At 38.2% G+C, this 25,133-nt stretch overlaps 1 pseudogene; it reads left to right on the plus strand.

Moving 5' to 3' along the window:
* The first annotated feature begins 18,608 nt into the window (after positions 1–18,608).
* Positions 18,609–25,133, plus strand: part of LOC105991368 — a 24,219-nt pseudogene continuing 17,694 nt past the window's right edge.

Genomic DNA, 25,133 nt, shown 5'->3' on the forward strand with positions numbered 1-25,133 from the left:
CAGAGAGTTCCCTGACCCTTTTCTGGAAACAATACCAGAAAACAGCAGTCTGTAACATAGAAAAATGATTTCACACCTGATTCTTCGGGCACTCTGATCTTAGACTTCCAGTGTCCCAAGTCATATGAATGCATTTCTGTTGTTTAGGCCTCTTGTCTGTGATAATTTGTGATAGTGGTTCAAATTGACTAATATATGTGGTATAAAAACACCAGTTTAGCATCTCAGAAATCTTGAACCTCCTTCTTTATCGATGCATGGTTTGACACTGCTAAATGTCTGCTTATCTAAAATGTGACTGTGAAAATACACCTAATATCTACGAGGTACAAGATTAAATCCCTATGTCATCACTTGTCCTGGACCAACTAAACCAAAACCTCTGTTTATAGCCAGTTAATAGTCCAGAAAAAGCTGGCACTGGTGGCTCACACCTGTAATCCTAGCTACTCAGGAGGCTGAGATCTGAGGATCCAGTTCAAAACCAGCCCAGGCAGAAAAGTCCATAAGACTCTAATCTCCAATTAACCCCAGAAAACCAGAAGTGGCGCTGTGGCTCCAGTGGTAGAGCACTCACCTTGAGCTGAAGAGCTCAGGGACAGCACTCAGGCCTAGAGTTCAAGCCCCAGTAATGACAAAAAAAAAAAAATCCAGCAAAACTCTCAAGCTAGAATTTATAATTTTTGCTTATTGAAGTAAGTGCAATGAATGAAGTAAATTCAGCTGGAATTTGAAATATCAAGAGATTTAGGTACTCTTCTAAATTAGCTGTTCTTCAAGTTAATAATATGTCTTGGATAACTCATAGTTGTGTAATACTAATAAAAAGAAAACCTTCCATTAAACTGATTTTTAGCATGAGAAAATATTAGCACCAAACAAGTTCAGTAGCTCAGACTGCAAAGTATCAATTGGAAGTTACAGGATTTAGTTTAAAGGCAAGGTCATTTTGTCAGTGATAGAAGTTGAGATTAGAAACTAAGTAACAATTCCCTTTTTCAAAGATTTCTACCTAATTTACAATATCATGGCAGCAAAGAGAGTAGTCTTGTAGATAAAAAGTAATTTGATAAAATAATGTCTGCCATTTTTCTATGGCAATTGCTCTGTAACATAATTTATAGGAACCATATTTCTCTTCTTCTTCTTGATGACAGGTAATGGAAAAAATTTCAGCAGCAAACCTTGCTGGCAAGCCGAGACCATCTGGATCATCACAACGAAGTCATTTTGAACTGTTTCCTCAATTTTTTTTCAGGCTTTACTCCACTTTATCAAGAAAAGCAAAGTTCAATAATTTTTTTAATCTTTGCTCAAACTGAAAATTTTAATTAAAAATGGCAATAAAATTATTATGATCCTATACTGAAGAAGTATTGTTGCATCTTTTGTATTGAGATGCTCATCAATTAGTCTACAATCTATCACCATGCTAATGGTGATACAACTAATATACACAGCTTTTTCTGAAATAAAACTCATATTTTGTTTTTGTTCATTTTGGGGGGGAGGGGGGTGGTCATGGGACTTGAACTCTGGGCCTCCAGCACTCTATCACTTGAGCCACAGTGCCACTTCTGGTTTTCTGGTGTTTAAATGGAGATAAGAGTCTCACAGACTTTCCTGCCTGGGCTGGCTTTGAACCATGATCCTCAGATCTCAGCCTCCTGAGTTGTTAGGATTAGAGCCAGCCACAAGTATCTGGCTTGTTGATATTTTTATTAATTGACATTGTGCTCTATTTGCACAAATAAGTCTCAAAGGAATTTAAGGATGATCACAGAAATATCAAGTATAGAGTTTAAAGGGAAAAAAGCAGAACAGCATCTAAAGAATGCATGCTACTCTGTACATCACCTTTATAATAACAATTTTTTAAAGAATGCAAGCCAATCATTATTTTTTGTTGTTGTTGGTACTGGTGGTGGTGGTCATAGGGGCTGAACTCTGGGCCTGGGCACTGCACTGTCCCTCAGCTCTTTAGCTCAAGGCTAGCGCCCTACCACTTAAGCCACAGTACCACTTCCAGCTTTTCTCTGCTTATGTGCTTCTAAGGAATCAAACCCAGGGCCTCATGCATGCAAGACAAGCACTCTACCACTGAGCCAACCTCCCAGCCCACCAATCATTACTTTAAAGTTAGCTGTTGAAGCTTTAAAAGCAAAGAATAAAATAGTGGACAGCACAACAATGTTCATCTTCAGCCATTCATCCTTCTTCCATTCATGGTTGGTATGGATCATAACTTCTCTTTCATTTAAATGGTTTTCTTTTTTATTATCCTTAACTAGTTAAAAAAGAGGTTTCATTTCAACATGTCAGTTTATGAGTACAATGTATCTTGATCAATGTCAACAACAGAGGAAGGCAAGTAATATTTCAGATATTCTTAAACATTAGGTGATTGGGTGACTTTTCTCCACTGTATTGAAAGAAAATACCTTGAAGGAGAAAGCTTTGAAGGCTTCTGAATGTGAGTTATCTAAGAAAGTATTTCAGGCAGATGAAACAGCATGTTCCTAGGTCCTGAAGCAGAACATTAGAAAGAAGTACTAAAACAAATTAATGTGGATTAAAACAAAACTCCATATAGTTTATATTCTTCTTATATTTAATTGGGATCTTTTAAATATATTTTTACAATCAGCCACTAATTTTCAAACAAATAAATTTCATGTTGACATTTTCATATATACATCCACGTTGATCATATTTACCTCCATATTATCCTCTTACTTGGGTTTTAACAGTGAGATTTTAGGAATCTTTAACACCCTTTTCGTGTGTGAAAATAGTTCTCTCCTTTTTTCCTGTTCCTTTCTACTGTATCGTTTTATCTTAAAATAATCCTTGCTAAAGATTAATTAATTAAAACAGTTATCACATTCACTGTAAGGTTCTTTCTTAATCCCCTCACCCCTTTCTCTTTTAATCCTGTTTTTCCCTCTGTTCTGAGACATAGTATACAAACAAACTCACTAACATCTGAATGATTTTTTTCCCATCAAAATAACTGGGAAAATGTACAAAAATACCAGGCTAAATGTCTGAGTTTTTCTAGACTCTGAAACACTGTTCATAATCTTCATTGATCTTACCAGAATCTGATGAAAGTAAATAAGTCTCTCTCTGCAAAAGTGCACAACCCCCATACACATCAAATTTTACAACTTTGCAGACTTCATAAATATCACCTGGATCTACATAACCCAAAGAAGATGCTTTAGCTGATGGAGAGCGAAGTTCCTCTCAGCTCCTCTTGGAACGGTTATAGATGAGATAGACATGGGCTCTTCACCACTCTCACTTACAGATGTCAGCCCTCCCGACTCTACCACAGCAGGAAGCCATCCTGCCGGACAGGCTCCCTAACTACCCTGGGCCTGTCTGAAAACTTAGTGAAAAACCTGCCCCTTAGTCAATGTAATGTGTTTAACTAATACAGAAGCCAATGAAGCCTTTGAGTGGCTCTGTGGGCTTGCTTATGACATTGCTGTGATATTTCTGTCAGAATAGTAGCTGTTTCCTATGGGTCTTTGCCAAATAAGAAGGTCAATGTAACTGGTTCTATTTCTTTACTCAAGTCTAATCGTGGCACAACTACTCTTTGTTTTATATAATTAGGACTGCTTCATATTCGATGAAGGTTTATCAAAGCCCAGTGAATGGAGAAGATGTCCACTGCAACTAGGCAGTCTTATCTCTTAAAGCAGTTTACAAATCCACAGTTTAATGGTCAGATACTCTTGATTGGAATTATCTTTTATATAAGCTACAATATTACGTAATCCTTATTTTGTGGGCGGTACTAGAGTTTGAACTTGTGAGCTCTCTACCATTCTAACTACACCTCTGAAATTTTTGCTTCAATTAGTTTCTTCTGCTTTTCTCCTGGGCTACCTCCAGACCACAATCCTCTTACCTCAGCCTTCGGTATAGCTAAGGATTATAGGTGTAAAGAATGAAATCTATCATATTTGTTCAGATAAGTTTTTCTAACTTTTTGTCCAAGCTGATTTTGAACTGCCATCCTCCTAATTTCTGTCTCATGAGTAGGTGAAATTACAGGAATGAGTCGTAGGCCCAGCCTCATTACATCTATTTGAAATTCAATAACTTTTGCTCCTTTTGAATCCACCTAGGAAATAAGCACCCATAATGACTCTGAGATTCTGCATCAACACTAAAAAACTCAGAACCTTCCCTTGTTGGATAATTTGCCTTAAAAACATAAAACATTTGGTGGTTTTCTACTGCTTATAAATAATCCTACTTATAAAACAGGTGCATGGTTCATGCCAATAATCCTAGATACTCAGGAGGGTGGAAATGGGAAAAGCATGGTTTGAGGCCAGCCTTGGCAAACAGTTTATGAGATCCATCTCAACCAATTAAAAAACTAGGTTCAGTGGTGAATGCCTGTTTTCCCAGATATGCAGGAAGTATGAATAGGAGGATTCTAGTCCAGAGCAGCCCAGAAGGAAAAAAAATTAGATCCTGATTGAAAAATAACTAGAGCAAAATGACTGAGAATGTGGCTCAGGAGAAATGCACCTGCCTAGCAACAGAAGGCCCTGAATTCAAATTCCAGTACCATAAAATCAGGTGTTGGTGGCTAACACCTGTAATCCTAGCTATATCAGGCTGAGATTTGAGGATAGAGGTTTGAAGCCAGCTCAGGCAGGAGAAGTCTGAGATTCTTATCTCTAATCAATCACCAAAAAAGCAAAAAGTGGAGGTGTGGCTCAAAATGGTAGACCACTAGTCTTGAGCACAAAAGTTCATGGATAGGGCCCAGGCCTTAATTCAAACCTCAGGGCCAGCGCGTACACATACATGCATGCGCGCGCACACACACACACACACATACACACAATTCCATTGCTAAATAATCAATATGTGTATGCTGAATGCCACTCATCATACTGCTTCTGGTTTTGGTTTTAAATTATCCTGAACCATAGAGGGGAAAACCCATGTCACTGTATTTGATGTTGGTGCCTTGGGTATTGTGTATATGTATATATGTATGCATGTATATATGTTTATATGTATATATGTATACATGTATCTGAATTACAATGGTGAGACAAAGGACAAAGGGGACTCAATGCAACAGTGATAGGCATAAGACAATATGTTGGAAATGATCTGTACAACTTGTTGAGGGGAGGGTTTGGGAGGAGGGAAAGTGGGAGAAAAATGAGGGAGGGGGTAACAAGTCCCACAAGAAATGTACTCACTACCTTACTTACGTAACTGTAACCCCTCTGTACATCACCTTGACCCTATCTCCAAAATAACCAGCAAACAACTGCACTTGAGTAGCAGAATGCCAGCCTTGAACAAGCAAGCCAAGTGTGAGCACCTGGGTGCAAACTGTGGCACTGCAGGGGTGGGGATAGTTCAGAGTACTAGAGTACCAAAAGCTCTCTGCCAGGTAATTTAACCAAGGTGTGGGTATTGTGATAAATTTTGGCTGGACTATTTTTCCAAGAATGGTTTAAATGGTTCTAGAAGGTAAGAATGGTATGGCCCTGTAAGGAACAGGGCAGACTTATACAGCAACCATTTGTTTAATATATCCTTCCAGTACAAAAGTTTGACAAACTAGCTAGCAGCCCTTTTATAAGACTAGGGTTCAGGCATTCATGACTGTGATGCAAATCCACTGTGTATACACTGTTCATCTAGTCCACTCCACAGAGTCTCATAGGATGTAGGAGACAAGAAGAAAACAGATAAACATGAAGCTTACCAAATCTCTTTAAACGATATCCCCTCTTCTTCAACTGTGCACACTTCAAGGGAGCTCAAAATGTTAGTTCCTGGGCCAAGGTAAAAACTAAATCACAGACTATTCTTCCCATTACCACTTTTATCCCCAGTTCTACCTTCCCCAGAAGCTCTCCCTTGTCTCTCCCTGACATTATTATACATGAGTCCTGGTCACTTAAATAGAGAGCAAAATGGTTTGATCACTGAGTTAACAAAGCCTGATTAGAATGCAGCTCTGGGTAAACGTTAAAAGCACTTAAGTTAATTCAACCATTTTTCTCAGTAAGGTTTTATAGTTCCTAACTGTAGTTTGGGGTATTTGCTTCAAATTACAGATTAATACTTCATTTTTATCTTTATAGAACATTTTGATCAAGTAGGATTGGTTTCTTTTTACGTTTCCTTGGTGTTATATTTTTATCCTGTGTCCCAAATTATACTCCTCCACTGAACTCTGAAAAGCATGCCATGATCATCACTGCACACAGGAAAATATAGGAAATGTGTCATCCTGAGACAGCCCAACAATCCCTGTTAGACTCCATCACATGTTCCAAAATGGGGAATCATACATCATAGGCAAAATGGAAATGTCACCTGGCTCCTTTCTAAGCCAGGATGGACTAAGTCTTTAAATAGACTTCAAAGACCATCCATTTTGTGACTACTACAGAAGTTATTGCTGTATGTTTCTACAAAGAGAATTATATTGTGATGGAGCCCCAGACTTTGGCAGATAAGAAAGTCATGCTCTTCTTTCGCTGGAAAACTGTACCCGCAAATCATTTTATATGCATGGACTTTTCTTTTTTTTTAATTTTATTTTATTTTATTTGTGAACATACTGTACAGAGGGGTTACAATTGCATGGGCAGGATAATGCGTACATTTCTTACCAAGCATTCCTCCTTTGTTTACCCTTCCCATCCCTTCCCAGCCTCCCCCCCCCCCCCATCCCAATCCTTCTCCTCCCCCCCCCCCCCCCCCCCCTTTCCCCCCCCCCCCCGCCCGCACCGACATTGTAAAGCTCGTTTTGGACATGACAACTTGTACTTCTCATTGTTGCATCAGATCCACCTGTATCCTTAAACAACTGGTTTTTCCCCATCTCCTCCACAAGTTATACTGACATCAAATATAGTGAAAGCAGGGGTTATACTGTGGGGGAGGGACATACAAAGCAACAAAGAGATAATCTTATAAATACGTTAGAAACACATGCATGAAAGAAAAAACATTAAAATACATATCTAAGGGTTCATTTTCCTGACATCACATTATCTGACCTTTTCCGCTTGACTCATACATATACTAGATATTGCAAATAAGGGAGACCATGGGACCTATGTTTCTTTGGGCCTGGCTTACTTCACTTAATATAATTTTTTCCAAGTTTTTCCATTTCCTAACAAATGGGGCAATGTCATTCTTTCTGATGGAGGCATAGAATTCCATTGTGTATATATACCACATTTTCTTGATCCATTCATCTACTGAGGGGCATCTGGGTTGGTTCCATATCTTAGCTATGGTAAATAATGCTACAATAAACATAGTTGTGCTGGTAGCTTTAGTGTGGTCTTGTTTGTAAGCATTTGGGTAAATGCCCAAAAGTGGGATTGCTGGGTCATAGGGGAGTTCTATGTGAAGTCTTTTGAGGAACCTCCATACTGCTTTCCAAAGTGGTTGGACAAGTTTACATTCCCACCAACAATGAAGTAAGGTTCCTTTCTGTCCACATCCCCTCCAGCATCTGTTGTTATTAGAGTTCTTGATTTTTGCCGTTCTTTCTGGGGTGAGGTGATATCTCAATGTTGTTTTGATTTGCATTTCTTTTATGGCTAGGGATGTTGAACATTTCTTCATGTGTCTATTGGCCATCCTTCTTTCTTCTTCAGAGAAGTTTCTCTTTAAGTCTTTCGCCCACTTATTTATTGGGCAGTTGTTTCTTTGAGGATTTGTTGTTGGGGGGTTTAATTTTTTGAGTTTCAAGTATATTTTAGATATGAGACCCTTGTCCGTTGTATGGCTAGTAAAGATCTTCTCCCAATCTGTGGGCTTTCTATTGATCTTGCTAGCTATGTCATTTGCCCTGCAGAAGCTCGCATGGACTTTTCATATCTACTCTCTTTATTATATCAGTTTTACTTACCAGGGCAACTAGTTTTGTGGCTCAAATTGTTTCTCATTTCCAGGACTGAATCTCTGCTTCCAAAGTGTTTTTCTGTGTTAAGTTATGAGTGTGACAATGTTTATGCTACTGGAGTTCTTGGCATTGGTGTGGGATTCCCATTGGATAGAAGCTAATGCACTTGTTTTAGCCATTTGGGCAACTCAGATCCTTCCTAAAACAGAAGGATAATTAAGGGAAGGCAAATAAGATAGACACATGTCAGTCGGGACAAGCATTTCTCACCAAAGGAATAGATTGTTCTAACAGCACAGCAGCCAGACAAGTGAATTAGAATCACATCCTGAGGACATGCATTTCCCACTTGCAAACCCTAGGATGGCAATGCATGTGGGGATAATCTTGCCTCACATGCAGATTCACACCACAAGAACGTATATGTCCAAAACAATTCCCAAAAAATAGACAAAAATATTGTAGATGGTAGTCAAATGACTCCCTATCCACCTCTCTAGGTCCAAGGGAAAAAAATCCATTTTTCTCCTGATTTAAATAGAAAACCAAAAGCTTATTTCAGTAGGCAGAACACTGGTGTCCTTCAGGTCTCCAGAGTCATCATTAAAACTGACAATAATTGGCATTATTGCTGACAGCCCAGAGTGACAGAGCAAACTGTGGAAGCAGCACCATGCATCCATGGAAAACCATGCGGGTTCCTCCTGGATAGAGAAATTCAGGGAATCCCACACTGCGCCTGCCCTTGTCACTTATGCTCTGTAAAGACACAGGACGACAAGACTTTTGATCCAGCACTTTTCTCCACATACTGTTTACCATCTTTGCTTCTTGTACATCACCTCTCCTCCCAAGCTGAACTGACAGGTAGGAATTCAAAGGCAATGAAAGCTGGGCTGTGATTGGTGATTTATGCACGGCAGGTGCTGAGAGGCCCAGGGCAGCAGCACTCAGCATTTCAGCAGTGTTATGACAGGAGGTCGAGACTGTGATGCTAATGAGGACAGCACAGCAGAATGCCTGAAGAGACACCACACACCTGACTGATAGCAATCTTCTTAGATTCCATTGTTGTTCACTCATCTCACAGCTAGATCTGTTTTACTCCCATTCTTCTCATCTGCTTCTTAAACAGCACTTGGATCCTTCCCACAAAAGCTCTCGAATTCCATATTTCTATGATTGCTTACATTGTAACAGTGTAACAAAAATTTTCACTCCATATCCAAAAGAACAGAGATGATTTGGGTTTTAATTGTGCCTACTCACAAAAGAAGAATTTCTTCTTGATTGTGCATAATCTTAACATAATTTTAATCCAAATATGAAACAAAGACAAAAAATAGCTTTCAAAAAATGTCCATGTACTAAAGGAAGGGGAAGACAGTAATTTCAAAACAAAGTCTCAAACAGCCACAATAAATACACAAGTAGAAAGTAGTGCCTTAGAAAGAATCTATATGTCCTTGGTTGCTTGTTTTGTTAATTCTATCCCAGAATTCCAGGACAGCATAGGCTTCTACATCCTCTCCCAACACACCCTACATTCTGTGAATGTTAAGTATTTTGTCACACTGAAGTTTCCTCTAAAAAGAGCCCAAGAATCCTCTGAGATATACAAAGAGGAGGCAAAATCCATGCTCAAGTGCAACACCCATAGCCTTTGATCTTCTATCCTCATCTACTCTCTCATCATTTCAGACAGATGTCTCGGCAGAGTTGCCTCTGCCAAGAAATTCTATGAGATAGTAAAAAATAATAATAATGGATCTAATGTATTATAGCCAAAAAGTCCTACACAGATCAAAGTTCAGCAGATGAGAGCAAAGCAGGTAGTAGCTTGAAACTCTCCTTCCTGCAGGATTTCCAGGCAATGAGGGAAATCTGGTATTGGGATCCCTGGTTTTACCATATCTGTGAAAGAGGAGGGTGGTGAGTTATAAAGACACAAATTCATTATTACATTTTATCTGACCTAGAGCCAACTTTCATGAAAACTTACACCCTATGGTCTCAGATGTGGGGTTGTCAGTACTTTTAAATGGTTTTTGATTTGATGATAAAAGGTGACTTCAGGGGGCTGGGAAAGTGGCTCAGTGGTAGAGCGCTTGCCTTGCATGCTCAAGGCCCTGGGTTCAATTCCTCAGCACCACATAAGCAAGAAGAAAAAAAGCCGGAAGTAGCGCTGTGGCTCAAGTGGTAGAGCGCTAGCCTTGAGCTGAAGAGCTGAGGGACAGCGCCCAGACGAAGAGTTCAGGCCCCACGACCGGACCCAAAAAAAAAGGTGACTTCAGGGAAAGAACAGGACTCTATGGGAAAATAAAAGAGAATTTTATGTGAATATATGCTAGAATTTTCTTTCCTTGAATGTAGACATAAGTTGCCAAAGACCTTGTCAAAATAAAAGAACAATAAAAATTATGGTAAGTAAAGTATAGTAGGCTCAGGAAATACATCCTAAAAGGACCATCAAATCAAGAATTCCTCCCAGAAAAGATAACAGTCAAACCAGATCCTGAAAGATGAGCAGGAATAGCCTTTTGCACAGAAAAAGGGCGTCAGCAACAATGTCCCAAGAGAAGAGCGACCATGTGCAAAAGTGCATGACATGGAAAAAAATCAGTGGTACAAATGAGAGGAAAGAGATGAGGCTCACAATCTAGACACAGTCCTTAAAAAACAGATTAGAAGATTTTGTCATTATCCTCTGAACAATGGGAAATCATGACAATATTTTAAGTATGAAACAAGTTATGAAGCTCCTACACAAAAGAATGAGCATAGATTTAGGAGGAACACGGCTAGAACCAGGAAGATGAGGCAGACACTGTTGCAGATTCTAGCTAATGATAGCCAGAATAAGGGGGCATCCAAGGGTCCCTGAGGAAGCTTTACCTACATCCTTAACATTGCCTCCTTCGGGAAGAATACCATAATGTCTACATCCTTAACATCTCCTGTTTGAGCAAGAAAATCATAATGTCTACAACCTTGACATCTCCTGTTTGAGCAAGAAAACCATAATGTCTTCTCAAACAAAAAATATCAACCCCCCCAAAATGATTATCAATCTTTCCAAGCTCCACAAAAGTAACCATCCTTCTCTTAGCTTGAAGAGTGAGAAACCATCAGGAACCTCAAAGATACAATAGATTCTTCAGTCTTCCCCCTGACTTGCGCACAAACACCATTAACTACTCCTTCAGTACTGATCTTAGATTATTCTTGGTTCAGACTGGAAAGAATGTAAGATAAAGAGTTTCATGTAAGTGGCTTATTAGAACATATTCAGGCAATGTTTGTAAGAAAGCAGGATGGGAAAGGGAGAGATTGAACAGAGAGGGGTGTGCAGCAGAGGCTTCAGCTGATTCCACACAGTGGTCTGGAGTTGGACTTGTCTTTCAGAGTTGGAAAATTAAGGTTAGAGTCTTTGTACTTTACCTTTATTGACTGGCTACCAAGTGTATCCAACCTAGAGGCATGATTTTGGATGGGGCATCTTTGTTGGGTAAAGGCTGTTGGGGGCACTGACTGCCATGATTCAGCTAAGGAATAAATGTCTCAGTGCTTCAGTTGAGGGCTAAAAGGAAAGGGAATCTGGGTGGCTTAATATTGCATACAGATTATTGTCTATCTGCCTTCTACTTCACTGCTACTAGTATTGTTCAAGGGAGTTATCAACTCTCACCTTGACGTTGAAATATTCTCTAACCTGGTTTTCTCTACATTCACTCTTGAAATTCTCAAATCAATTCCTTAGAAAAATACTAGAACTCCGTTAAATGTATAGCCAATCAAGTTACTCTCTAATTTCAATGACTTCTTATTGCAATGAAAATAAAATCCAAACTTCAAATCCTGCCTAGATTTATTATTCCTGATGTCTCTGTACCTCACAAAGCCAACTTCCCTCTTCCTAAACCACTCTACTCACACTGAGTTCTCTTTATCAGCAAATGTGATACCACTTGCTTTCTTTCATATATCTTTGATAGTTCTTGAGAACTCTTCAACCTCTGTTACATACTAAATTATGTCTGCTTTTAATAGTAGAGTGTGAGAATACGATAAAATACAGAATTTGGAAGAGAATTAAAAAGTTGGGTGAAAGTAACATAAAAGAGAAAAAGATCAACCTAGGAGGAAAGTGAATTCTTACTCCATGAAGAGCAAAAAAATAGACTCAATTCTGTTCTGAGAGAACTGACCCCTTGGAAAGCAGCCAACTGCTTGGCTAATGTTATCTGTGACCTTCTACAAATGCTTACTTGCAAGCATATGTTGGAAGGGAAGGGAAGCATAAAAATACCACCATCGCTGTGTATTGGAATTAAAATTCTAACAATATTTGGAACCAATCAAAACATGAAGCATGCTTTCATGCTTCATGTTTTGATTGGTTCCAAATATTTACATTTAATTTGATATCACAAAGCCATAGCAGACTGTTTATGCAAAAGACATCTGTGTTTATGTTAACTTGCAACCAACCTTGATGTTCTAACTGTGATATCGTGAAAAATACCAAACACTGATAAAACTAAAATCACAAATACATGCTTTCATTATCATACAAATTTTTGAGTATGGCTTATACTATACTAAGCATATTCTAGGAGTTATCTGTTACTCAGTGGTGGTTATAATAACCCTTAAAGTTCAGAACAATAAAGAATTTTCCTCACTTACCAACACAGAAACCAATGGGGGTAAACAAATGAAGAGAGGAAGGATGAGTCATAATATTCGATGTACATATGTGAGAACATAACTAGGACAATTGAGAGGATGGGTGGGATTGGGGAGAGGTGGGAAGGAATGATTAAAGGGGTTTATTCCCATAAACCGACTTACTGAATTGAAACCCCTTCATACAACTACTTAAAGATAATTTTTAAAATACAGAAACAAAAAGTCTATAGACTCATAGTTCCTTGTTTCAGTCACATGTTTCTTTGTTGATGGAGCCAAAACCTGAAACTCCTAAACCCTCTGTTCAATTCAGTGAGTTGCGACATTCAGAATACTCAGAATGAAAAGCAAAATCAGGAACACTCAGTAGAAGTACTCGCTCAAAGTACTCTGTTGAGAACTCAGTGGAAAACCAAAACTACATGTTTCATGGCCTAGTGATTACTTAAGTTTCTGTTGCTGGCCTTCTTGGCCTTACTGCACAAGGTGATTTAAACCATTGTTTAGAAAAAAAATTAAAACTTTTTCAGACAACTGGAGCACATTCTAGAGTATAGTATAAGAGCTGAGAATTACAGATTTTCACTTCCTATCCATTTTTCCCTGTGGTTTCATGATCAGTCCCTCTCTCTGCTCTGTCACTGGAAGACCAGTATAAAGGTCCACATTAGTTGAGCTCCTTCGCAGCCTGGCTTATTTAGAGCTTAGCCAATGGGAATCTCTAAAAGGAAGTCAGGGGATGAAAAGAGAAAAGTGACTATATTCCGTTTGCCACTCATGCTTCAAAATACACTTGTGCCAACTTACAGTCCTCAGGGAATATAATCCATATTAAATCAGGGACTGTATCAATTTTCATCAGACTCCAATACTGTTATTTTCCCTTCAAGACTAAAGCTGGACTGGCTTCCCTTGTTGCTAGTTTCTGGGCAACTCTATGTTCATTGTTGGTTTCTTTCATATTCACTCTGTGTAGATGGACCCTTAAACCAACTCATTTAATTTTTTTCTTCCTTTGAAAACAGCTTCACATACACATACATAAATGATGATTATTTGGGCCAAGGTGACTCGCTGAAGTGTTCAACCTTGGAGCTGTGAAAGTCTACATAACCACAATTAGCTAGAGCTTCATTAAAACACCCATTAGAAATAGCTTTAAGTTTACGTTGGAGTCAGGCATAGTGACCTATGTCTGTAATCCCAGAACATGTGAAGATGGGGGTGAAGAACTGTAATTTCAAGGCCAGCCTGAGCTATACAATGAGAAAGAAAAGTCATTTGTGAATTATTACTTTTTTTAAAAGGTAGGGCTAATGGTAATCAGACTATAAAGATTAACTTATGTGAGGGAATAAAAATAAGCAAAACAAACACAGATAGTTGAGAAAAGGTCACCTCTCCCTCTAGTCTGGGACTTATGAAGTTGACGCTTGTCTCAGCAATGCCAGCCAAAGAACAGTAGTATTAATTAGATATAAAACAATGATGTTTATCAGAAAATACCAGAACACCCCCCCCTCTCTCTTTCTGAAAAATTGCTACATTACCTGCAAATCTCTGATAGCTCAATTTGATGTTCAAGTGTTTTCACCTAAACAATGGCTTAATCATTCCATTACAAGCAAAGCTGCTGTATTAACTGATAAGGCTTCTGGTGTGTGATCCCTTTTTCCAAGCATATCGGTCAGCCTGAGAGAGAGCTACCAGGAACATACATCATAAGCCCATGTTGAGAAAAACCTCCGGCTCTGGCAGTTTCTACATTTCTTGGTAAGTAGGCACACTTGCAGATTGGGAGACACGGCACTGATATTTTATATAAGGCTACAGATAAGTTGTAACTGCCACCTCTGTACCATCTACCAAGGATACAACATATGTAATTGTGTATGTCTGTAATATTTCTGAAAATACCAACAGACTACCATGTTGAAGCCAAGAAATCTAAGTCTGCTCGCTCAGAACCATTGCATTTTTTTTAGTCAGTCCTGGGGCATGAACTCAGGGTCTGGGCACTCTCCCTGAGCTTCTTTTGCTCAAGGCTAGCACTCTACCACTTAAGTCAGAGGGCCACTTCCAACTTTTTTGTTTTTTTTTTTCAATGTGGTACTGAGGAATTGAATCTAGGGCTTTATGCACGCTAAGCAAGTACTCTCCCACTAGGCCACATTCACAGCCCAGACCTATTATATTTCATATGAATTACTTTCACATTTTAAAATCTGAAGAACAATATGACTTAGATGTCATGTAATATCCATTTATTTACTCAATGCCTCATTTAATTGTTTATTGGAATTGTTGAAACTAAGATTCAGGATAGTTAGGCACTTGCTCTGGGGTCAACCATGGCTTACAGGGGAAACTTAAAGATCAGTTGACTCTAAGCCCAGTGCTCTTTCTCTTCTACCATAGACACTGTTTATTCAGACTCTTCAAAAGCACAATAACTCTTATAAAATATAATAAATATTGTTCTAATATGCCTCTAAGATAAAGAGTTCCATCCTCTAACTCTAATTTTTCTATCCTAACACCTGGATTTATTTTCTTTGGCAGGAGCAGTACTGTGGTTTGAACTCAGGGCCTTGCACTTGCTAGACAAAGGCTCTATCCCTTGAGTCATACACTCAACCTGTTTTTGCTTTTGTTGTTCTCTGGAAAATTAAAAGATCCCATTTTTCTGAGCTGATCTGAACTGTAATCTTCCTATTTTCACTCCACACAGTTGGGATGACAAAGGTGAACCACCACCTACAACATTTTATTGGTTGAGATGGGAGTTCTACAAACATTTTCCCTACGCTCACCTCAAACTACAATCTTCCTGATTTCTGCCTCCCATCTTAGCTAAGAAGACAAGCATGACATCACTGGCCCTGGGTATATTTTCCTTATAATATACATTGGTCTTGAAACTCATGCTAACATATTTTTCTTTTTAGGTACATTGGGTTCTTTTCCCACACCCCTTTTCATGGGAAATCCCATATCCACTGATCTAGAACTTGGTCATATGACTTGCTTCAGCTACTGAAATGTGGTTGAAAGTGCGGCCATGATCCACTTCACCAGCCTCTTGTATTCTGAGCACTTCACCTCAGTATAAGAAAAGTTTAATTGAGATAAAGCTACCACTTGAGTCAGAGCCCTAGAATGACAAACACATGACACAAGCCAGAGCCCACCCACAGCATGAAACAGATTCACCATAGCCAGACCCAGAAACGACAGCAAGAAATAAACATTGTTCTCTTAAGCCATAGAGAATTTGTTATTCATTTTTTGCTATAGCAAAAGCTCAAACATCTTCACAGTATATGAATTGTTTGTGCATTTGCTTACTTGTTAAATATCTGTGCCCCAGACTGCAGTGTAAGCCCCGTGAGGGCAGAGACTTTTTTCCTACTCACAGCACCAAAACAGTATCTAAAATAGACTCGACAATAATTGCCAGTTAAAACTTACAGTGTCTGAACACAATCCAAAAGCACAAACGACTCAAAACTCATTGAATATAAGATTTTAAGATACAATATTTAAATATTAATGTATGAACAATTTCCTAAATTTTCTACTTGGTGAAGGCAAAAACAAGTTTTACATCCTACCAAATTAAACCAACTGAAAATGAAAACAACTGAATTCCAACTATGTTCAATAGCAAACAGGAACATGCTTGAGCTATTTTTCTCAGCTGTGTGCTGAGAGTGTTTCTTAGTCAAAAGCTAAAACAATAGTCCTAGCCTCTGACCATATCTGCATCAAACCCTCCAGCTACAACTTGGTGCATGCTCTCCTTTCCCATTGGTCTTTCCAACCCATGTTGTTTGGAATGTCTTTGTCCAACATTTCTACTTTATGAGATTATAGCAATTCTTCAGATGCCATCCTTTTGTAAAGTCTTTTCCGTCTTTGGACACACAGAATTCATCTTCTGCTTAGAGTTTCGGGAGGCCATTTGTACCTCCCATAGAACATTTATCATATCCTGCCTTCTAGCTAGGCATGAGAGCCTCTAACAAGGTATGTGAAGATAGAATCATCTCTTATTCATTGCCCTACCCTGAAAATGCTATACTTTCAACAAATATTTGTCACTGTGGAAGATGTACTAACATGTTCCAACATCCCTTACCATCAAATACATTAGGACTTGAAAAAAAGAGGGGGGGAAAGAGAGAATAAGCCACATCACTAGCCAAGCTTTCTCACAGTACGGAATTGTTGTTGAAGTAGAAACAGGGGTCAAGATGAAAATTCTTCTAAGTTCAATCATGCATAAAGAAACTGAAAATTTGGGGCTGGGAAGGTGGCTCAGTGGTAGGGTGCTTGCCTTGCATGCATGACTCCCTGGGTTTGATTCTTCAGCACCACATAAGCAGAAAAAAAGCTGGAAGTGGCGCTGTGGCTCAAGTGGTAGAGTACTAGCCTTGAGCTGAAGAGATGAGGGACAGCACCCAGGCCCAGAGTTCAGGCCCTACAGCCGACCAAAAAAAAAAAAAAAGAAACTGAAAATTTTGCCCTTAGGGCTGTCATCCTCATAGCCAAGTTGATTTTGAAATGCTTTGTGTGTATGACTTCTCCACTACATAATATTTTATAAAGCTTAGAACTTCTTTTATGAAAGAACTTGAACATTTAGACATTTGAGCACGGCTAACTTGTGGGAAAGAAATAGGCATGTGTACTATTTGGTCCTTTTAGAAAAATATCAAGATGCACACTGTCCAGTTTAGGTGATGCATCAAGCAAGCCTTGTTTCTTGGAAGAAATGTTTCCATCTTTAAAATTTAGACACACTTGAGAGAGTCTGAGAGTGAGTTAAATAACTGCTATTCATAGGCTAATTGAGTTAATTGAATTAATTGAATGAGATTTCTTCCCATTTGGAAACCAAATGAGGAAATGAATGAGCAGTGATGCCTTTAACCATGTTAGACTGCTGGAAGTGGAGCCACTGTCGTCAGTATCAGGTAGCACCAGGAGAAAAAAGGAAAAATGTAAAACTGATCTCAGGCCATGTGGAACATTCAAATGAACATGTCTACCAGGAATGTATAGCTGAGATCCTCAAGGTCAAAAAAAAGGTCAAGGTTGGACACAGAGGCCAATGACATATATAGCAATTAAAGCATGTAGTAGCAGAAAACAGTAGATAAGTACAGAATTTAAGCATCACTTAATCTGACAAAAGTGAGCCCCCCAAAAGACCTTTTGATCTATCGTTCTGACCATTTGCTAATTCTTTATTTCATTGACATTTTAGTTACATTTAAAATTTTCCTAAAAATGTAAGCCCCTTTTCTTTTAATCCCAACTCCTTAGGAGGCAGAAAGTGGGAGGATCAGTTCAGAAAAAGGGCAGGGGAGACCTCCATTTCAATGAATTAGCTAACTATGGTGGTACAAGTCTATAATCCTTGCTACACAGGAGGTTGTAGGTAGGAAGATAACAGTCCAAGACCAGCCCCAGGCAAAATCTCAAGACCCTATCAGAAAAAAATAATAGCTAAAAGAAAAAACTCAACCTCTTTTCCCACAAACAAACCATTCTATTCACTACAGCATCACCATTTCTCATCCACATTAAAGCTTCTAACTATGTCCTTATCTCTTTTTGAGAAACAACTGATTGCCTGTCACTGGTTTATACTTTCCAAGATGGATTCTGTAAAAGGCATTTTATCTCACACATTGCCTTACTCAACCACGGATATATTGCCTCATGTTTCAAGATACATTCAATTCAAAACTGAGATTTAAGCTCTGTCTTTAGCACATTGTCCTTTTGCCTCCATGGAAAATGGAATTTTTATATGACATTTTTGGTGATCTTCTTGCCATTCAAATGGCCTAGTCATTTTTTAAAGCAACATTGCTCTGTAACATTAAGGAAAGGGAAGTAGTCCGAAGTCAATTTGTGAAGTAATATAAAGTGGTTCCACTTAACTATCCACAAAGACACTGATGGAAGGGTTCAGAGAAAAATGCAGCTACACTACCTGATTAACACAGCTTTACACTACCTGATTAACACAGCTTTACACTACCTGATTAACACAGCTTTACACTACCTGATTAACACAGCTTTCCCTGTTATTACTTACACTTCCCTGTGGACCCAGGGAGGTCAGATTTTGTGTAAGGCTTTGAGCATTCAAAGAAAAGTAGAGCTTTAGCCCTGAGCTTTAGAAACTCAATCCAGTAGATTTTCAAGAACATTGACAAGTTCCCTGGTTCTAATTACATGTGACACTTTGAAGAGATCTCCATCATATTTAAATTTAATAATTTTACTAAATTCTACCACTTCATAATCCAATTTATTTTAATGTTTCTTCCCTAGACTTTTACTTTCAAAGTTCCAAAATAAGTTTTGCACAAAGGCAGTATCACAGTCAATGAGGTTTGTCTGAGGAATGACTATTGCTAATTGAAAACTTTCCCAAAATAAAACAGACTTATATGTTTCACTATTTATGACATTTCAGTGTATTTGTCACTCTTCAAGGTAGATGTCATATGAAAAGAAATAATTTACGTGTTCATAACACTTGCTCCCTTCAATGTCAGGTTCTCAGGGACAAAGTAGCACTTGATGCATATTATGTAGAGTCAGCCTTAGCCATCATTTCTGGCTCAGACACACCTAGATTTCCAAGTATGAATAAATCTATTAAATGCCACAATTATTTTATTTTCACTACCTGATTATTCCCTAAAAAATAAAATGGAAAGTCTATGTCTTGTTATTTATTTTTATTGGAAATAATAGAACATGTGCCTTATCCACTCATCTAACACAGAATGGTTGAGCTCAGACACTGTTGCAGGCATTGTATTTGTTGCCAATGGCATCTATGTGGTGGGACCTGGAGGTATCGCTCACCCAGCAGTAGAGCACTAACCTAGTATGTGTCAAATTTGATCCCCAGGTCTCCAACAAGAAAAAAGAAAGAATGGTATCTATGCTGGTAAATAACGCTGTCCCTGACTTCTTAGATCACACTATATCTCAATTTATCAATTTTCTTTCTATGAGTTTGTGAACTCACAAAAAAGACACTAGTTAATTATCTCTTTAAAAGATTTCTTTGTTGCAGGAAAATGAAAGTAGAGCTCTTTTACAGGATATAAATTAGCCTAAGTTTACTTAGTAAAATCATAATTGCAACTTAACAAAGGAGTGTTACAAAGAAGAAATCCATCTATAGTTCAATTAAAAATGTATCTTTTGATTACTGGATCTTGTGTGTGTGTGTGTGCATGTGTATGTGTGTGTGTGCATGTGTGTGTGTGTGTACATGTGTGTGTGTGTGTGTGTGTGTGCACACATACTAGGGCTTGAATTCAGGGCCTCTCACTTGGCTTTTTTCACTCAAGGCTGGTATTCTGCCAATTTCAGCTACACTTCCACTTCCTTCTATATATTTTTATGGCTACTATAATATGGTTCAAGAATTAGAGAATCTACAAACATTCATTGACAAATACAAAATCGGAAAATACTATGAGGCGGAGAAGTACTTAAGATGTACAAGGAATATCTTCTGGACAAAAACTGAAGCATATATAAACTGTTCTATTTCTTTTTTTCCAATTTCCTACACTGTTCTTGCTATTCCCTTTCTAAGTAAGGGGGAAAATGATCCATTCCGGTTTTTCTTCTTCATTTTCAAACAGTTACAGGTATTACTGTCCTTAGATTAGTTCACTAATCCCTAGGAGACATTTCCCTTAATTCTTCAAAAATAATTTCATACACACACACACACACACACACACACAGTGCCTAATTATCTTTCCTTTTCTACTCAGTATTAAAAAAAATGGGGCTGGGAAGGTGGCTCAGTGGTTAAAGCGCTTGCCTTGCATGCCTGAGGCCCTGGGTTCGATTCCTCAGCACCACATAAGCAAAAACAAAAAAGCCGGAAGTGGCGCTGTGGCTCAAGTGGTAGAGCGCTAGCCTTGAGCTGAAGAGCTGAGGGACAGTGCCCAGGCCCAGAGTTCAGGCCCCATGACCGGACCAAAATAAATAAATAAATAAATAAAATAAAATAATAAAAAAGTAACAGGATTATGGATATGACGATGTTTGTAAGTATTAAAATTAATCAAGGAGATTGATTCAAGCAATTGATTGAATAGATTTTTAACTGGATAAAATATAACACTGGCTCACAATCAATAACAATTTTAGGCAGGTCTTGTCATGTTCATAATGGATTGGCCTGTTCACTACATGGAAGCTGGCTTCTCTTTGGCAACACTCATCTCTAAAAGTCAGACTTTAATATATATATATATATATACATGTATATATACATATGTAATATATGTATGTATGTATGTATGTATGTATGTATGTATATGTATGTGTGTATATGCCACTTTGTCAAGTAAATTACATGAATAAAAGACTACTAAAAAGACAAAGTTTTTTTAAAAAAATCTTACTTTTGTTTCACAAAAGAGGAAACAATCTGTACTATTATTTTGTTTCAAAGTATTGGTATATTCCAAAATTCCATAGTAAGTCTTGGTCTAGTAAAGATATCTGTGTGTGTGTGTGTGTGTGTATGTGTGTGTAAATATATTCCTAGTGCTACTAGAAATGGATAGATATTCCCTTTTAATAATTTTCTCTATATATTCTTTTAAAATAATATTCCCATGACCATTCTCACAAAATCTGCCAACATATTCCAACCTGACACTCTTAGAAGATAAAGTCCAAGCTAAGCCAATTCTGTTGTTTAAAGTGATTATATTAGAGTTCAGACAGAGTCACCAGTCAGTCTCTCTGTTAACTATTTGAGTTATGAGGTACTTTAAAGGGAATTAAAATGGACACTTTCACCTTATGCAAAATGAGAAGAATTTGACAGAAAAAAGGACAAAAATGAAGGAAATTCATGTATAGGGTCCCTGAGGGCAGCGGAGACAAAGAAAGTGACCTTCTTGCATTTACATGATTTCTTACATTCAACTTAACCCCTACTGAAGTCACCATATACCTCCTGCCTTTGGTCTCTGTAACCCAAATTTTCTTTTGGGCTTAGCATATATTAATCGGCCTTCTAACATGTAGGCCAATATAAAACTTTGCTCCTTTTAAGTTTTTTCATCACGCATTCCATTACAGCACTAAGAGAGTAACTAAGACAATAGTCTTATCCTGTGATAGAGCACCTTGAATAGGTTATTAGACCTTTTATCATGGGGGCTAGTAACCCTAATTTATATATAACAGAGATCCTAAGGCAATGAGGAGGGTACTTTGTTTGTTCTTCCAGATAATGTCTTTTTATTTTGCTCTCACAAGTCTAGGCCCCTTAAGTAGACATGAATAGATTCCCTGACCCTCTTGCCAGGTGATGTTGGCATTATTCACTGGGAAATCTCTACAAAAAGAAGGAAGAAAGAACAATGTCATGGGGTTATTTCCCTGTTCCTTCTGAAAAATCATATGGGCTAGGAGTTTCTGTCACTCACAGGCCCTCACTCATTTCAGATAGCTCTCTGTCTGAATGTCCTCTCTCTCTCAAGATTCTGAAAACTACTGCCCATTTTTGTACCCTCAGGATCCCAGATAACAAAGGTACTTTCCTATTACTAGCTCATAGGCATCAACTGGTCTGTCCCTTAATCCATGCACCATGCCTTTATTTATTATTCTGTTTATTACTCAGCTTAATATCCTATCTGTTTCACTGACTGATAAAATCATACTCTTTCTTTTATTATAAAGAATAATATTTAACATCACAAACAAATGAATAGATTTTACCAGATAGCTAGTTGTTTTTTTTTTGGGGGGGGGGTTCCAGTCATGGGGTCTGAACTCTGGGCCTGGGCGCTGTCCCTCAGCTCTTCAGCTCAAGGCTAGCACTCTACCACTTGAGCCACAGCACCACTTCTGGCTTTTTTTTTCTGCTTATGTGGTGCTGAGGAATCAAACCCAGGGGCCTCATGCACGCAAAGCAAGCGTTCTACCACTGAGCCAACTTCCCAGCCCCCAGATAGCTAGTTTTAAAAAGTATCATAATCAAACTATTGCTATAGATAGTAGTAATTATATATACACAAGAGTAAAATTGCATTTTAAAATCAAAGAGTCAGTGACAATATCTTTTAAAGCAGATATCAAAGGTTCTTCCATAAACGTAATTACAAAAGCTGTTGGCATAGATCTTAGATAGCAATTTAGTCAGACTCCTGGGAACCTGATGTTTTCAAATGCTGGTCCCTTGGAACAGAAGATAAAATATCATTGGATTCCAGTCAGTTCAGTCTAGTTAGGATACTATTAATCAAAAAGCAAAGTGGAAACAGAATTCAGTGTCATTTGTCAACTACACACCATTGAAAATAAGAAATGGGAAACTTGTTGTTGATCCAAGATGCTAAGACTGTGTAACATTTAAAAGAAGCTCTAGAGATCATGGAATCCATACTGCTAAATGCAGATGTTAATGACTCTGCTGCAAGGCACAGTTCGATGGATTCAGCCTTCTACTTACCAACTTGATTTTTTTAATGTAATTCTGAAGTTAACTTACTGAATATTTTAATTTGAACAAACAAGTCACTGCTTACAACAAAGATAATATGACACCAATTTTTATTCAAAGATACTCCTTGACTGACTATTGATCACTAATGCTGTCTTCTCTAAAAATAAGAAACTTTCTGGACATCAAACATCCTTCATTTCAATTCTGGCCCTTCTCATTGTTCCTATGACTACTTTTAGTCATTTTAACTAAAGCATCATTAGAAATTTCCTTTTATACACACACACATACACACACATGTATTACATGTGCATGCAAAATCTTGTTAATAACATATCTATTACATATACATTTCCATTTTGAAATTTGTAAACAACAATGTCAATGACAGTGACATCATTTATTGCTTTCTATTGTTTTGTTTTCTTTCACAGGGTCCAAAAATTCACAGTTCTCAACCAGAGGACTGGGGTGGGGGCGAGGGGAAGGGAGAGAACCACGTCACATCTTATACTTATCTCTCAGGTCAAGATCTTAGACTTAATCTTTTACTTGAAGTTCTGAAAACTTACAATAGTTCTTTAAGATAACACTAGCTGCTCTTTAAAAAAAACTGAAATCTTAGAAGCTTAGCATATAATGAATTTATGTTTCCTGCATATAAAGCAACATAGGCATTTCCAATTAGTCATCAGCTCTCCTGAAAGCCAGTCTCCATTCCAACTTACTGCTCTACTATTTTTAACACATGGCTTCTAAGATCAGCCAGGGTTGTTCATTCAGGCTAATGTAGAGAAAGAATAGTGAAGAGATAATATCTCATTCTTGACCCTCATTCCTGAAAATGACATACAATGCATTGATGAGGACATTGGCATGGCCATACCTAGATATGTAAAGGAGGCTGGGAAAAATAGTTGGCTCTTAGCAAGAGTTATACACTGTATTAAGAAGGGCTGACATTTTAGCTGAAGAGCTAGTTTGCTCTGTCAAACTCACTTGGAACCAGAAAGAATTTCTGGTATTTGATTCATTCCTTGCTATCTGTGCCACAAAGAGTTTCTGTGAGCATAAATAATCACTTAACAATGGGATTTTTTTAACCTAGTATGGCTGAGCTTCAGAAGCAAAAGAAAACTTTGAAATGTACGCAAATCTTTATGAGAATATATGCAGTGAATTTTTTTGGTGATCATTAGGTTTATTCGCTGGACAAATCAAAGTAATTCTTTCCATCTTGATTTCAGCAATACATTTGATAGTCTTTTTTTGGGGGGGGGGGTCCAGTCGTGGGGCCTGAACTCTGGGCCTGGGCAGTGTCCCTCAGCTCTTCAGCTCAAGGCTAGCGCTCTACCACTTGAGCCACAGCACCACTTCCGGCTTTTTTGTTTTTGCTTATGTGGTGCTGAGGAATTGAACCCAGGGCCTCATGCCTGCAAGGCAAGCGCTCTACCACTGAGCCACCTTCCCAGCCCTTTGACAGTCTTTTTTTTAATATATATTTTTTGTTGTAAAGATACTGTACAGAGGAGTTACATGAGTAAGGTAATGAGTCCATTTCCTATACAATGATTTTTTAAAGAGCCCAAGGGTTTTCTTTAAGAATTTTTTAGAGAGCTGAAAGAGCCTTCAAATATATTTTTTAATCATTACTGTAGTAAGAAGTTTTTCAAGTGGCTCTCTCCTTCTAGTTCTCAAATCCTAATTCATTGGCCCCTAGATTGTCATCAGACTCACTGAAGATAACTGAATGTTCAAATTCCTATCAATGGACAGTTAAGTTGATGGGGTAGGTGGTAGGCAACCTGGGAATAGGCAAATCTGTCTTATGCTTTGAGCTCTTTGAGCTCACCTGAACAGGTACCCTTCTTATTCAAGTGAAGTTAAGATGCTCAGTCCTGGCTGGGAAGGTGGCTCAGTGGTAGAGCGCTTACCTTGCATGCTCGAGGCCCTGGGTTCGATTCCTCAGCACCACATAAGCAAAAAAAAAAAAAA

The sequence above is a fragment of the Dipodomys ordii genome, unplaced genomic scaffold (assembly GCF_000151885.1).
Source record: "Dipodomys ordii isolate 6190 unplaced genomic scaffold, Dord_2.0 Scaffold72, whole genome shotgun sequence".
NCBI lineage: Eukaryota > Metazoa > Chordata > Mammalia > Rodentia > Heteromyidae > Dipodomys > Dipodomys ordii.